The sequence below is a fragment of the Balaenoptera musculus genome, chromosome 7 (assembly GCF_009873245.2).
Source record: "Balaenoptera musculus isolate JJ_BM4_2016_0621 chromosome 7, mBalMus1.pri.v3, whole genome shotgun sequence".
In the NCBI taxonomy this organism is placed as follows: Eukaryota; Metazoa; Chordata; class Mammalia; order Artiodactyla; family Balaenopteridae; genus Balaenoptera; species Balaenoptera musculus.
This window is the reverse complement of record NC_045791.1, coordinates 106,094,547-106,110,870: the sequence shown is the minus strand read 5'-3', so window position 1 is coordinate 106,110,870 and position 16,324 is coordinate 106,094,547. Positions and strand designations below refer to the sequence as shown.

Here is a 16,324-nt window from a genome sequence, read left to right as displayed (position 1 = left end):
AATTATGAGTAATTCTTTTCCTAGTAAGTTACTAATTTGTGTTAACAAAGATAGCACTGGCAAAGAAAAAAAATGGACAAATTCAGAAGTTTCAAATATTGAAGTCAAAAAAGAGAAAGACTGAAAAATCTTCATTAACTCCCACAGTGAAGTCATTGGTGACTTGAAGAGTACAGTTATAGAAGTGTGGTGAGGGACTGGCTAGAGCCAGATTTCAGTGGTTGGGACGTGAGGAAAGGAAGACTACAAATGCAGTCAACTTTTTCTAGAATCTTAGCTGCGAAAAGGTGAAAAGAAATGAAGCAGAGTAGAAAGAAAATTTCCCCTTTTATTTTAGACAAAAATATCCTAATGGAAAAGTACTAATAGAATTAAAAAGTAAAGAAACAATTTAGCAAAAATATGATAGAAATGAAGCTCTGAGAAGGCAGGGTGGATGGGGCTTCAGAGAACAAATAGAAAGAAAAACTATGCCTATCCACTTGTGACAAGAGCAAAGTATGTCCAAATGACTTAAGATACGTGCAAATTTATTTTTGTGGGGTTTTCTTTGGGGAGGTGGGGAGGAATAGTAAGCTGTGGGGAATTCACATTGACGGCCTCAATTTTCTCAGATAAGTAGGCAAATGACAGAGCAGACGACAGGGTAAGGTTTGAGAAGAATGAAGAAAAGTTAGCTGCTGTGATCTACAATAGTATTGTTTATTAAAAAAAATCAACTTTATTTAGGAATAATTATTGATTTACAGAAATGTTACAAAGACATTACAGAAAGTTCCCTCAGTTTCCCCAATATAAACAACTTACATTTACCACAGTACATTTGTCAAAACTAAGACACCAACATTGGTACACCACTAGTAACTAAACTCGGATTTAACCAGTTTTTCCAACAATGCCCTTGTTCTGTTCCAGGATCTAATCCAGGACCACACTGCAGCTAGCTACACTAGTTCTGAAGGCCCAATCAAGATGGAGATGGCACCTATCTGCATGGTTGTGGGCTTCTTTCTCCAGCTTTGCAGCCTGGGTAGAGGGCAGAGAGAGCTGACAACAGGACTGAACCCGGGTTAGGATTTTGTTAACACAGTAAACGGAAGAAAAAGAGGGCAAAGTGGAGGATGCTGGCAGAAGTGTGACTGAAGCACAGTGAGGAAGGAAGTAAAAACAGAAGACAGTTTACAAATTTGAGATGTTGGTAATGTCAAAAAGCAAGTATAGTAGGAATAAAAATGAAAGCACTAGACAAATTAGAGATGGCGGTAAGTCAAGGAACCAGGAGCCTAGGAAGATTGGATCAGTCATCCTATGGACTCTGAAGTAACTTCCGGATAATGGCAGAGAGAATAAAGAAGAAAATGAGGGATGATGCCACAGGGTCTATATCTGATAACGAGGGGAACAGATAGTTGTATTGTCAGACAGCATGAACTTCAGAGGAAAAGAGATTTTGCAAAAAGGAGGAGGAACAATGGCTAAAGTGACTATACCTAATCTATCATCTAAGCCAGAAAATGTTTGTGCGAAAAGAGATATTAATAATTACATAGAGACAACAGGAGCATTTCAGGCTGAATGGTCATCTGAGTAAAGAAACAGAACAGGCATGTGAATGGAAGAGGATGAAGATCCCGATGCTGTCTGCTGATTCACCTGCCACTGTGCAGGGAAACAGTACTGATGACCTCAGAGGGATAAAGGGAAGGTAAAATTATCAGGGCAAGATGGGCTTCAGTTACCTTAACAACACTGAAAAACATACTTTGAATAGTTTAACACATGGAGAGGTAATAACACTCTCAACCTCCCTACTTCGGCCTCTACTCTCCTTTGGCTACTCCAATTCTAAGGATAAGGACCTCAGAGAAAGGTCTACCCTCAAATTTTAAATAGAGTTGACTTAAAAATAGCTGAGAGAATATTTCTACATACCTGCTATTTCAGACCTTGTCCATTATTCAAAATTCCTTATAAGTGAATTCAAGTAATATATTTCTTCTGCAGTAAATACCAGAAAGTTGGTCTTCGATAAAATGCATCCTGTGTCTGACAATGAACTTTATTTAATCTGGCCTTTTTGTCAACTTTTTTAAAACTCTAAGCTAAATCACTCCTCACTAGCAATTATTTTATCTCTGATTACTAGTATGTAACTATTTTTCTTTTTTTTCCTGTATATTTTTCTAGTTTTCCTGACATCCTCAGCTCCTCTTTGGGACCTCATCTATCACTCTGTGTGTACGTGAGTACATGTTCAAGGGTGAAGAAAGAGAAGAAATCAACCTAGCCTTTTCTTACTGCTGGGTTTGCAACAAAGAAAAGGGAGACCCTGGCCTCACACAACCTGGCACTGTGTTGAGGAGTCAGATGTCTTCTGGGCACACGCAATCACTATCAATAGGAGTGAGCTACGGATCTACATAGTAAGTTCTGTCTGGACAAAGACAGCCAGGAGAAGCCAAAGCAGAATCAAAATCCGGCATAATGGCTAATTATGAAAGTTTTACTCTGAAAGTGTTCCCGATATTGCTTCCCAGGAGAAGTCTTAATATACTGATTAGCTACCACTATTATACTAACAATTCAAAACACATACTCCTTTGAAAACCCCCTGAATCTTTCTTATAAACAGTATCTACTACTGCAAATCTCCCTTACCTGGGTATGTAAAAATTACCCAGAAAAAAACTATGGCAAACCTGGAATGAAGTCCAACCAGTATCATGCATGTTGTCTGCCAAAAGACTAACACAGAAAGAACACCAAGGAACCTGAATCTGCCTCCACCTTTGCAACCTCTATTTTCCCAAAAGTAGAAAAAAGAGCTACTCCTCTAGCACTCTTCACATGTACCAAATAAATAGTTCTGTGCCCATTCCAGCAAACAGCTATTTTTATCTTAGCCAAATCTGGATTAAGGTAACACAAAACTGGGGAATTCCCTGGCAGTCCAGGGGTCAGGACCCTGCTCTTTCACTGTTGAGGATGAGGGTTCAATCCCTGGTCGGGGAACTAAGATCCCACAAGCCGTGGGGTGCAGCACACCCCCCCAACAACAACAGCAAAAAGATAACACAAAATTAATAACTCCATTCCTGCAAATTAGTTCAACCACTTCAAAAAACAGTTTGGCAGAATCTGTTACATCTAAACATACACCTATCCAGCGATCGCAGAATCCACTGCTAGATATACATGCAAGGAAAATTTCTACTAAGAGAAGAGTATAGGATATTCATAGTAGCTTTATTCATAACTACCAAAACCTGACATTTGGCTATTATGTTTATCAACACAAATGTCCATCAACAGATGAACGAATAAACAAATACAGGGGAGCTTCAAGGTTGGTGAAGGTGTGGAAACGATGGCACACCAAAGAGCTGTGAAGCTCTGCATCCCTTCCCACATACCTTGCCCTACGCATCTCTTCCATCTGGCTGTTACTGAGTTAGGTAACATCATTAATAATGAGACAAACTGACACCATGTGTTTCCTGATGTGATACACTTAGAAGGACACAGCATCACTTATGTTATATTCCTAACAATAATGCATAAACTGAAATTAACCTTGAAAAAAAATCAGATAAGCCCAAATTGATAGACATAAAATCAATCAACCACAGTCACCAAAAATACCAATGTCATAAAAGACAAAGGCTGAAGAACCATCCCAGATTAAGGGAGACTACAGAGATATAAAAACTAAGTGCAAGTATGATTCTTAACTCCATCCTGAACCAGCAAAAAATATGCTATAAGACACATTAAAGAGACAAATAGAATAATTTGAATAGGAGCTATGGATTAGACAATGGTATTGTATCAATGTTACTTTTTTATGATTCTGAAATTTTTACTGTGATTATGCAGAAGAATGTTCTTATTCTTACAAGATAACACTGAAATATTTAGAGGAAAAGGAGCATGAGGTCTGTAAAGAACTCTCAAATGGAACAGAAAAAAATTACATAAATTTAAAATTATATTAAAAATTATATACATACATATGTGCATATAAGGAGAAAGAAAAAAATGAAAGATAAAGTAAATACGAGGAAATGTTAAAAACTGATGACCAGGGAATTCCCTGGCAGCCCAGTGGTTAGGCCTCTGTGCTTCCACTGCAGGGGGCACAGGTTCAATCCCTGGTCGGGGAACTAAGATCCAGCATGCCGCGTGGCCAAAAAAAAAAAAAAACTAGTGACCAAACTGGGTGAAGGGTATATGGAAAGTCTAAGTAATTTTTTGCAACTTTTCTGTAAGTTTGAAATTATTTCAAAATAAATTTTTTTTTAATTGTAGTATATTTATACAACAAAATACTCACCAACTAAGAAGAAAAGAACCAACTACTGATAACTGCAACGATATTGCATGAATCTTAGACATTGTATCCAGCGAAAGAAGCCAGTCACCAAAGAATATATACTACATGACTCCTATAATGTTCAACAGGTAAAATAATCTATTTTGACATACGTCAGAATACTGCTCACCATGGAAGTAGGGACTACTTACTGGGAAGAAGATGACGGAATCTTTTGGGGTGCTAGAAATGCTCACTATCTTGATTTAGGTGGTGACTACAGAACTATATGCACATGTAAGAAATTTTCCGAGGACTTACCTGGTGGTCCTGTGGTAAAGAATCTGCCTTACAATGCGGGGACGCAGGTTTGATACCTGGTCAGGGAACTAAGATCCCACGTGCTGCAGGGCAACTAAGCCCGCGTGCCACAACTACTGAGCTCACACACTGCAAACTACAGAGCCCACACGCCCTGGAACCCACTCGCCACAACTAGAGAAGAGAAAACCCACACGCCACAACTAGAGAGAAGCCCGCGTGTCACAACGAAGATCCCGCACACCGCAACTAAGACCTGATGCAGCCAAAAATAAATTAAATAAATAAATAAATAATAAATCTTTAAAAAAGAATTTTCCAACTATACACTTCAGATTTGTGCATATTTACTATATCTTATACCTCAATTTTAAAAAGGTTAACATAAACCATAAATGATTTAGCTAGGGGGAAAAAAAACAAGTACAATTAAAAATACTTTAATAGACATGAAGCAAAACTATTTTAAATGCAAATCTTCTGATAACAAATATTAAAATTCACTCCCTACTTAAATTTCTGTCATTAAAAAATTTTTGTACCACTATCTTGATAAAATAATCTGTAAATCTGTCGACTCTTTTAAGACCATAAACAAGTCCACATTCAAATGAACCAAGACTCAGTCACTAGGCTAAAGTACGTAGGTCTCAGATGCACTTTTTTCAAACTTCAGAAAAATGCTAAGTGAAACAATGAAAAGAAAAGGTCCAACCATGAGAGGGGAACCACATATACCACATCACTTATTAAGTGTATAAGACTGTAAGCAATCTTGTAAAAACAGCACATTCACTCAACAGACTACAGGTACAATAATGTTTGCACACAAGAGTATAATTATACATACAGTCAACCCTTGGTACCCGAGGGGGACTGCTTCCAAGACCCTCTGTGGATACCAAAATCCAGGGATGCTCAAATCCTTTACACTCGGCCTTCCACATCCAAGAATATGGAACCCGTCTATACAGAGGGCCAACTATATGTCATAAATGGACAAAGAGAACATAAAAATAAAGAAATGTTCATGAGGTGGGATTAATGATTTTTTTCTATTTCCATAATTTGCAGTAATATTCTTCAATTACTCTTATAACAATGTGTATCTTAACACCCACAAGAAGCGTTTGCCTCCCCTGTTTGAAATACTTTCACAGCCCAAACATAAATGTCTGTCAAAGAAAGTTAATTTCTTTTGAACATTAACCCGGTTTAAAAAAACAATTTTAAGGTACAAAAATAAAAGGAAATTCTCCTCCCATCTATTACAGCAGAAAACACATTTTCCTTCTGCACCCATCTATATGACAATACCAGATCTCTTCATTTTTAAACATGTAAACTTTTAAAAATAATTTTTGAAATACAATCTGTTAACATATCTACTAATGATAAAACTTCATGAAACAAAATTAGGCTTCCATTATTCACTTTATTACTAAACATTTATCTTAAAGAACTGACAAAGAACTCCCCTCCCTCCCCAGGAAGCCAGAATTGTCTACATCTATCTGGATCGCACATTTTTATATGAAACTTTGCAAAATACTATTTATTTCTATGTTAATTATCCTTTTCATGGAATATCTTCAAAAAAATTATAGATGCTCTGTTGGCTTTTCTCCTCATCCTAAAAAGAATTTAAATTCCTAATTTACAGTGTTGAAATAAACACTGCAATCCAGGACAGTCTGAATCACTACCCATTGCCATGAAACTAAGGTCAGCTTTATTCCTAACAGCCCCAAAGCAAGATAAATGGATAAACACATATTATAATGACCATACCTTGGAATATCCTCATCAATAAAAACACCTAATTACTGACACATGCAGCAACATGGATGTATCACAAATATTACGCTGAGCAAAAGAAGCCAGACCCAAAAAGAATACATACTGAATAATTCCATTTATATAAAATTGTAGAGGAGGCAAAATTATCTACAGTCACAGAAAACAAATCAGTGGTGGGAGAGGGGAAATGACTGCAAAAAAGAAGGAGGAAAGTTCTGGCAGTGATGAAAATGTTACCTATCTTGACTGTGGTTATGGTCCCATAAGTATATACACTTGTCAAAACTCATCAAGATGTACACTTAATACAAGTATACTTAAAATGAAGGCATTTTATTGTATATAAATTAAACCTCAGACAGTTAATTTTTAAAAAGACTAAGCTTACTAAAAGTAGACTGCCTCCCTCAAAAAGCAATGCATTTCAAGACTAACATTTTATATTTCTTTTATGTTAAACTGCCTTTCTTTAAATCTATTAAAATAGATGTTAAATAAAGTTCTGGATAATATTTACAACTGAGAAACACTCTCTAGAACTGTGCCATCTTATATAGTACCCATTAACCACATGTGGCTATATCAAGTTAAATTAATTAAAATTTAAAATCTAGTTCCTCGTGGGGGAGGGAGGAGAGTAACTTTACAGTGGACAAACCTGACAAAGCATGAAAGTCAACCAAGTATCAAAGTTAATGTTAACAGTGATAATCAGTTAATATTAACAGTTATAAATCAGTATATGCTCTTGATATGATGTGATGAAAATGGCACTTTACCTCTGTGGTCTTCCTCCCAAAAACGCATGACCCATAACCAGGAGAAAAACATCACACAAATTCCAACAGAGAAGCATTCTACAGAATGCTTAACCAATACTCCTCAAAACTGTCAAGACTGTTAAAAACAGGGAAGTCTGAGAAACTATCACAGCCAAGAGGAGCCTATGGACACCTGACTAAATGTAATGTGATGTCCTGGATGGGATCCTGACATAGAAAAATAAACTCAGGAAAACTAAGGAAATCTGAATAAACTATGGACTTAGTTAATAAGCAATACTGGCTAACTAACTGTAACAAATGGACAACAGTAATGTAGGACGTTAACAGTACAAAACCTGGGTGTGGTATACATGGGAGCTCGCTGTACCATCTTCTCAATTTCTCTGTGAATCTAAAACTGTTCTTAAAAATAAAAATAAGAGGTCTTGAGTTGTAATAAAAAAGTAAAGGTTTTTTACATTTTTAAAAATGCGATTCCCTCAGTCACACTAACCACATGTCAAGTGCTCCACGGTCACATGTGGCTAGTGGCTACAGTATTTGACAGTGCAGATTTATAGAATATTTCCATCACAGCAGAAAATTCTGTGGGACAGCGCTGGTGTAGGAGACTATTTTTATGGGACCATTTTAGAAGAGTATTTTATAACTGATTGCAACTTATGAATAAATCTGTATCTACCCAGAATTAAAAACCCTCACTGAAATCTAAAAATCCTCAATGATATGTTTATTCCAGTTTCTATTTCAAACAACTACTTTTTTTTTGAAAACTCTTTTTAAAAAGTCAACGTAATATCAATATATATAAATGTAATACTGAAAAATGTTCCACTCCCCAGAGCAGCAATTCTCCGAAACACTTTCAAGATATCCAAGATGGCAGAACTGTTAATACTAAGATATTCTTTGCATTTTTCACTATGTTGGCACTGCACTAATCATGGGTAAAACTGCTGGCACCTTAGCATCATTCAAATTAATGGCACCAAACTACAGCAGTCTTCACTGCCATGTGCCATATATTCACAAGAGAGGAAAAAAAGCCAGGTTTACTTAAGAATGCCCTTGATAAAGCAGTAAAAACTATTAATTTTTATTAATCTTGGTCCCTGTGTACACAGCTTTCTAATATTCTTAATGTGATGAAACGAGAAGTACACATAAAGCACTTCAGCTGCATACCAAAGTCTCAAAGAAAAGCATTTATGTGACGGCTTTGAGTTACAAACTCAACTAACTGCTTCTGCTCATGAAACATCATATTGACTTGAAAGAGCTGACACACAAATAAAATTATCCAGACCTGGGTATACAGCAGACCTTTTTTTCAAAAATGAATGAAACAAGACTGTCACTTTAAGGAAAACAACTGATAGTACTTGTTGCCAATTATAAAACTTGAGCTTTCAAGCAAAAGTTAAAATTTTAGAAAACTTGTATTCATTACCATGAGCTTGACGAGTTTTTCTAGTACTTATACTTTCCAATAAGTAATGGCTTTTCTGATGGGTGTTGATATTAATGGATGTGTTTTTTTGGTACTGTATAATATAAAATATCCATTTAATGCACAAGATAGACCAATAGACTTTAATGTAATAGAATATAAAAGTGCACTGATATAATTTCACATTGCGACTAACCTTTATAAACTACTACTTGTCGAATTTTAGTGTAATATCAAAATCTGCAATTATCTGAAAAAGCTCTTAAAATATTCCTCCCTTTTCCAGCTACATACACATCTCTGTGAGGATAAATCTCCTGCACAGACTTCAACTAATACAATAAACAGCAACGGGCTGAATGCAGAACCAGCTGTGAGAATCCAGCTGCCTTCTACAAAGCAAGACATAAAAAGCAATTTGTGAAAAGGTAAAACAGTGTCACTCTTCTCAGCAAATTTTTTTAGAAATGTTTTAGAAAATAGGTATTTTTCATTAAAAATATATTTATGTTAACATGTAAAGAAACTATTGCTATTTTTAAATAAATTAATAAATCATTTTAAATTTCTCAATATCATAAAGATAGATATAACTGAAAAACCAAAAGCTCTTTGGGGTCCTCTAACTCGTAAGAAGGTAAAGGAGTCTTAAGATAAAAAGTTGAGAACATCTATCTCAGAGAAAGAGGAAAAAATGACAAATAAAAGAAATACATAAATTACCTTAAAACGAACAAACACACATACCCTGGAAAGCATATCAAGAGGCATAAAATATCCCTGACAACAAGAACACCAAGATCCAAACGTAACACTTATTCAAAGAATATCTAGGGTTTTAAAAATGTATCTTTTCCAAGGACAGAGAAACTCCCCACATTTTGGAATTTACTTGTATGATTTCTTGACTGCCTCTACCACTAGGCTGTGACTCCCACGAAGACAGGTGTTTTGCTCACCACTATGGCTAGCCCAGCACCTGGAAAGAAGCAGGTATTCAAATATTTGTTGGGTTGAAAACAAAACAAAAAAAAAAGACAGAAGACTTAGAAACAGAACTCACCAAGGCCTCTATTCAAATTATAAAGATGACATTTTACAATCAAAATGTGTCTATTTACATAGCAATAACAATCGTAACCGCTACCATTTATTGAAGGCCTATTTACTATGTGCCAGGCATTGTATTGGGCATTTTACTTTTAATTCCCAAATCACCATGGGATATACTTTACAGTAAGGAAAATAAGCCTCCAAGAGGTTAACTTATTTATCTAAAGTTACAGGTAGTTAAGTGACAGAAAATTAAACCCGCATTTCTCTGCTCAATAGCCACAAGCTTTTTCTCTACATACTGACATAGTGCTCAAAACTGCTTGGTTACCTTTTCTTCTCCCCCATTTCCTTGCAATTTTCAGGGGAATTCATTTTGTGGAAGTCCTTTTTCTCCTTTTTCCAACCTCCTTCTCTTTTCCACTATCCTCCAACTTCTACCCCTCTGCATCACTCAATTAAGCAATACAGTGAGCCCTCTGGTTGAGGAAGAGTATATCTTCTCATGACACACTATCAGAAACTTCATTAACAATGACAAACGCAGTATGAAAGATTAAATAAAGAGTGTCAGACTCCAGAACGTGAACTAAGGCTCTCTGACCCACTGACCTTGCAACATGGCTTCACCCAGTTACTCAGCTGGCCACGGTTTGGTAACAACATCTGAACTCCCAAGGGGCTAACCATGAAATCTGGATGTAACCATCTCTTCAAGGACTGAGTCATGATTTGCCAATTATTAAGTACCAAGACAGTACCTCTGCCAATTCTCTGTCAGTCTCTGCAAGCAAAGGACCAATACTGAAGTGGCCAGAGCTCCCAAGACTTCCTCCAGGTTCAGGACAACTAGAATAAAAGGAGCTTTGTTCCCAAAGAACATACTGGCCACAATATCACTACAAGAAAAAGCTATTACTGTTACTGCCATTCTCCCCACTGCTTCTGAACAATATATAAATGTTTCTCTTTTTTTCCCCCTTTTGGTGAAAGGAGAATAAAATTAGCAACCACTTAACTATTCAAGGAAAAATTACAATGCCATAAATATTACCATATCATTTGATAATCTCACCACAAGGCAATCTTTTCCAGAAAGGGATGCCCAGAGCCTGTGAAAGTTTTACACTGATTATGTGGAAATCTTTTTAAGTCTCACAAAGCCCTACGTATGCTTTACCTCAACATCCAGATTAAAGAACATGTACAATATGAGAAAGGACTCTTCTACCTTAAAAATGAATTTAGCTGCAATCTGCTAAAGAAACCTTGGCTGGAAAAAAAAAAAATCATAGGAGGTCACATCTGTGGTCTGTCATTCCATACATCATTCTATAATAGATCACTTTGATTAGTAATTCCTATGCTTTGCATCAAAATCTGGATACACTGATATACTAACATAACAAGATGTGAGTTATAAAAAATGACTTAAGCAATTAGATGCTACCAAGTGCATACAACCTACAAACAAAAATAAAGAGAACTTCAAAATGCTCCATTAAAAAAAAAAGTTTGCGGGGCTTCCCTGGTGGCGCAGTGGTTAAGAATCCGCCTGCCAATGCAGGTGACAAGGGTTCAAGCCCTGGTCTGGGAAGTTCCCACATGCCGCGGAGCAACGAAGCCTGTGCGCCACAACTACTGAGCCTGTGCTCTAGAGCCCGCGAGCCACAACTACGGAAGCCCATGTGCCTAGAGCCCATGCTCCACTACAAAAAAAGCCAACACAATGAGAAGCCCCCGCACCGCAATGAAGAGTAGCCCCCGCTTGCCGCAACTAGAGAAAGCACGCACCCAGCAAGGAAGACCCAGTGCAGCCAAAAATAAATTTACAAAAAAAAGTTTGCTTCAATATTACCTAATAATTCTAGTATACAAAAACATGTAATACAAAAGTTTATACTGTCTCCCTGATCCTCTCCCAAAAGTGAAAGTCCCTGCTACCACTCAAATAATGTGAATATAGATTCATATATAGACGTCCTACCCTTCAAATTCTCTATGGCTTCCTCATAATCAAGTGTTACTCAATACTGTAAAAAGTACACAGAAATTAAAATTTATAATAGCAATCAATGAAAAATAAATAAACAATGAATTTTTCCACAAACTAAGCATCTTATTTGCTTATGTTCATTTACTAAACCTTTACCCTAGATGGTCCTCTGAACCCCCAAATCAAGAAGTTTTGTTAAACACTGCACTAGGAAGTTCCAAGAATGCTTGGTGAGACCTACTAGGCCTCATTCACCGAAAAGATACACATATATTTTAACTCTTCAGGACACGTAAATTGAAACTGACAAGATATATACAGGAATTTTTCTAGGAAAAGGAAAAACATCTAGAAGCTTCTGTGGGATTCTGCCTCAAAAAGGCTACATTCCACCTCCTCTGAGACCTGCCCCCACTCTTAGGAGTGGGACCTTTCAAGACCCCAACCCCATTGCCACACTAACTGGACCAATAATGGAAATTTGGACCAAGTTCAACCAATCAAATTTTCCCTCCCAGGAATGTGAAGTGGGGACACTGAGCTAGTAACCAGTTGGCTAGTGGCACTAGAGCTTGAGTTTATATGTGGCTCCAAGAATGAAGTGGCAATTTTCTTCTGTTTTTGTTAAAGCAGAAAAGACCAGAGTGTGCAAAGACAACTAAAGCAAGATATAAAGAGACAAGAGATGACACCTACGAGCCAGCAAGGAGAAAAGTGCTCTCTGGACCACCATGTCTCCTGAATGCTTCCCAGTTTCCGGTTCATGTCCTTCATGAAGCCAGCTGCTCTTGGGTGCCTTAAGGTACCTCCTTACCCTTCCCCTCAAAGCACTCCTCTTCCTGTTTCATGCCATCAAAAAATCATTATGACAATTTAAGACACAAATTCACACCAGGATCAATGCAGAAAAGGTATGATTATTCTCACAGTTCATAAGGAATCTGAGTGGTACCAGAGAAGTTGTTTCTATCTACTATCTATAACTTCAGGAGAAACAACAGGACAAAAATAACCGGAGCCTTAAAAGCAAAAATTATCTGTTTGCGTAAGCCCTCAGGCTTTGTGCTTCCCTTCAAAACTCACCTGTTCAAAAGTTCTGCTGGTTCACAGCAGGAGGTTTGAGCAGACTTTATTCAGGTCCTTTTAACACTGTAAATAATAGAAGTATTAAAGTAAATAACTCAGCAATCTCTTATGAAACGTTAGAAACGTAATTTTTATCATGAATATATTTTACAAGAAATGGATTCCAAACCTGGTTAAAATAGTAGAATCACCTGATATGCTTATCATCTAGATACCCTGTCCTAACATCTAAAGAGTCTCTCTCAGTAGCTCTGGAATGGGACTGAAAAATATATTTTTTTAACCGAAGTTCTAAGTGATTCTGATGAAGCTAACAAATGAGCACCACCATAGGGTTTCAGGAAATGATTATTTGGGGTTTTCATCCAACACTGCATTTCAGGGATTTGGTATTAACTTTTTTTTAACATATCTGATAGAAAAATGACAGCCGGCAAGACGGCAATACAGCATGTATCCTATGCAAATAATCAACGAGCCCCAAGATGTATGACCACTGCCAAAACGTCCAAGGAGCAAAGCTCCAGATGTGCTTTCAGCTGCAAAATCACAACCTTCTTTTAATGCTCTGATGAGACAATATCTTAAAAATCCACAAGATGGTGATATTTCAAGCAACAAGGAGTGGACTGAAACAACAGCTCTAAGTGATTTCTTAGCTAAAATCAAATGATGCTTTGAAGGCTGCTACTAAAAAGTAAAAAAAACAGTAACTAAAAATTAAAGTTGACAATTTTACTAACAGCAAGAGAGCAACTTGAAAAAGCCACTTCCACCTCTGATTTAATTTTGCAAAAAAGTAGCCATGTTACAATGTCCAAAAGGTCACCCAACTTTATCCACTGCACTCAATTTTTTTTTTTGGGGGGGGGGCTGCGTTGGGTCTTCGTTGCTGCTCGTGGGCTTTCTCTAGTTGCGGCGAGCACAGGCTCTAGGCTCGCGGGCTCTAGAGCACAGGCTCAGTAGTTGTGGCACGTGGGCTTAGTTGCTCTACAGCAGATGGGATCTTCCCGGACCAGGGCTCGAACCCATGTCCCCAAGCATTAGCAGGCGGATTCCTAACCACTGTGCCACCAGGGAAGTCCTGCACTCTACTTTTTATAAGAGCAAGCAGAAGCAAAAGAGGGGAGAACTAGGTAATAAAAACTCTTCTCTGGGCCTAACTCAAGAGAATAAGCTCTAGGGTATCTCCTATTATTATAAGTATAAATAAAGTTCAATTTCAACGAAACTCTGTAGTTAACGAGAAAATATAAAATTGTGTTCCTTAATTACCTGAGGTAGGGAAGTGTATCATACTTTGAAAATATTTTTATAAAATTAATTTTGGCCACTTAAGAGAATATTCTTGGGGCTTCCCTGGTGGTGCAGTGGTTGCGAATCCGCCTGCCAATGCAGGGGACACGGGTTGGATCCCTGGTCCGGGAAGATCCCACATGCCGCGGAGCAAGTAAGCCCGTGCGCCACAACTACTAAGCCTGAACTCTAGAGACCGTGAGCCACAACTACTGAGCCTCTGTGCCACAAACACTGAAGCCCGCGCGCCTAGAGCCCGTGCTTCGCAACAAGAGAAGCCACCGCAATGAGAAGCCTGCGCGTAGCAACGAAGACCCAACTCAGCCAAAATTAAATAAATAAAATAAATAAATTTATTTAAAAAAAAGAGAATATTCTTTTGTTTTTCAAACCTCTCCCCTCTTCTCCCTCAACCTCAAATAAAATTACGGGCAATCCAACAAAGGTATCATTCTGTATTCCTATATAATTAATCTAATATATTTCTCAGTTATCTGAGAGCATAAAAAATGATAAAATGCTATCTGGTCAAGAAATATTAGGAGTCTAACTGTAATACTTGTCTGTGGAATAAAAATCTACTTATATTTTTAAAGATATGCAATTCTTCAGGGCATTAAAAATGAATGGAAATACTAGGACTTAATCACCATAAAATCCTAGTGGGGGTTAAGGGGGGAAAAAAAAAACTTGGGTTCAGAGTTTTACAACAATGACCAAACAATGTTAAGGCAATTCGAACTGCTGAAGAAAACAGACATTGAACTTGCCTCTAATATACGTGGATTAACACCAACATAGGCTGTAGATTCAGCCTAATGAGACTGGTCTCACTATAATCTATAAGAAATAGAATAAAACAGTACTGAAAATTTAGTCGTCAGGGGCTAACAGAGAACTGCAAATGAAGTCAGTCTTAAAAAATGGCACAAATCAAAGATCCTTTAGAAGGGCAAGGATAAACAGGACAGTAATAATCTGGTCACCCAAAATGGTTCTCCCAGATATCAATCACTTTCAACAGTGTCATCTTCCAGTGTGAAGGTCAACAAAAAAATAGACATATGGAAACTAAAACGCAGAGTCATGAGAACAAATGAGCTGATACGACATCAAAGACATTATAATTTGGAACTGTGATTTCAAAAACTCACCAAAGGAACAAGAGAGCAAAATGCAATTCGTTAAAACACTATCTCCTCACTAGCGTCACTACATCTCCTCTCGGCCAAGGAGCTCCACTCACACCCTGAAGTTGCAATTCCTAACTTCTCAGGATTTTCAGGCAAGCCAAGACAAATTCTTTTTCATATATGCAACTCACCAACAAAAGCATTTAAAGCCAAAATATTAAATTCCTCAGATGAATTAAAATGAAAGAGGACATTTATGAAAGCTCAGTAATAAGAATATGGAGATAAGCTGAAAGAAAATCAAAAAAAATTTTTTTCCAAGAAAAAGTCTACTAGTATAAAATTAATTGAAGAACTAGTCTGAAAGGTCAAAGCCGAGGAATAAAAAACTCAGCACAGAAAGTTCTACACGTGTAAAATGCTATAAAAGATATACAAACAAGTTAGTTGAACAGTCCCTGAGGAATTTAAAACTAGGCTGGACAACACAGAAATCATTAAGAGGAATTCTTTACCATTAAAAACAATGTGAGTTAATACACTTCTTCCAGGCTATATTCCTTAATGACCTGTGTCTAAATTTCAAAGGAAATCCATTTCCCTACATTTTCAAATATTCTGAAGTAATTCAAAGATCCTCTTCTTAGAAAGCAATTTCTTTTTAAAAATCCTTTTATCATCAATCTCATTTAAAAACTTTTACTTTTGAGAAAGCTATTTCATGACAATTTCCTGAAATACATTATATGAGCATCCTGAATTTTACAAACTGGGGGAGGGCAAGGGTGTCACGTTGGAGGAAAGAGGTGTGGAAGAAGACGCCAGGACAACTGAATAACCCCACTCATCTCAGAACCAGTGAGCTGGGTACACACTTCCTACTAGGTTCCCTTGTGATCATGCCTCTCTAGCTAGGCTTAGTCTCCATACTCCTCCCAGCCACACCTGATCTGCTCCCACTTCAGTTTCTGCCTCAGGGTCTTTGCCCTCGCTTCCCTAGCCTGGAGCATTCCTCCTCCAGAGAGCCACAGGAATAGATCCTTTACCTGTGTCAGGTCTTCCCACAAATATTAGCTTCTCCCCGTGGCCTTC

The 16,324-nt window shown here is 37.3% G+C and overlaps 1 protein-coding gene across 5 annotated transcripts in view; it reads right to left on the bottom strand.

Annotated features, from left to right (window-relative positions):
* The window catches only part of GIGYF2 (GRB10 interacting GYF protein 2), a 127,914-nt gene that overhangs the window by 109,724 nt on the left and 1,866 nt on the right, over positions 1 to 16,324 (bottom strand). For 3 of the 5 annotated variants that reach the window (XM_036858879.1, XM_036858883.1, XM_036858880.1), the window contains exon 2: positions 12,801 to 12,866. The exons of 1 other annotated variant lie outside the window; for it this stretch is intronic. The gene's annotated coding sequence lies outside the window, so the exon portion shown is untranslated. Of the gene's footprint in view, positions 1 to 9,560; positions 9,648 to 12,800; positions 12,867 to 16,324 lie in introns of all 5 variants that reach the window. One more of the 5 variants, XM_036858881.1, reaches the window with a different exon arrangement.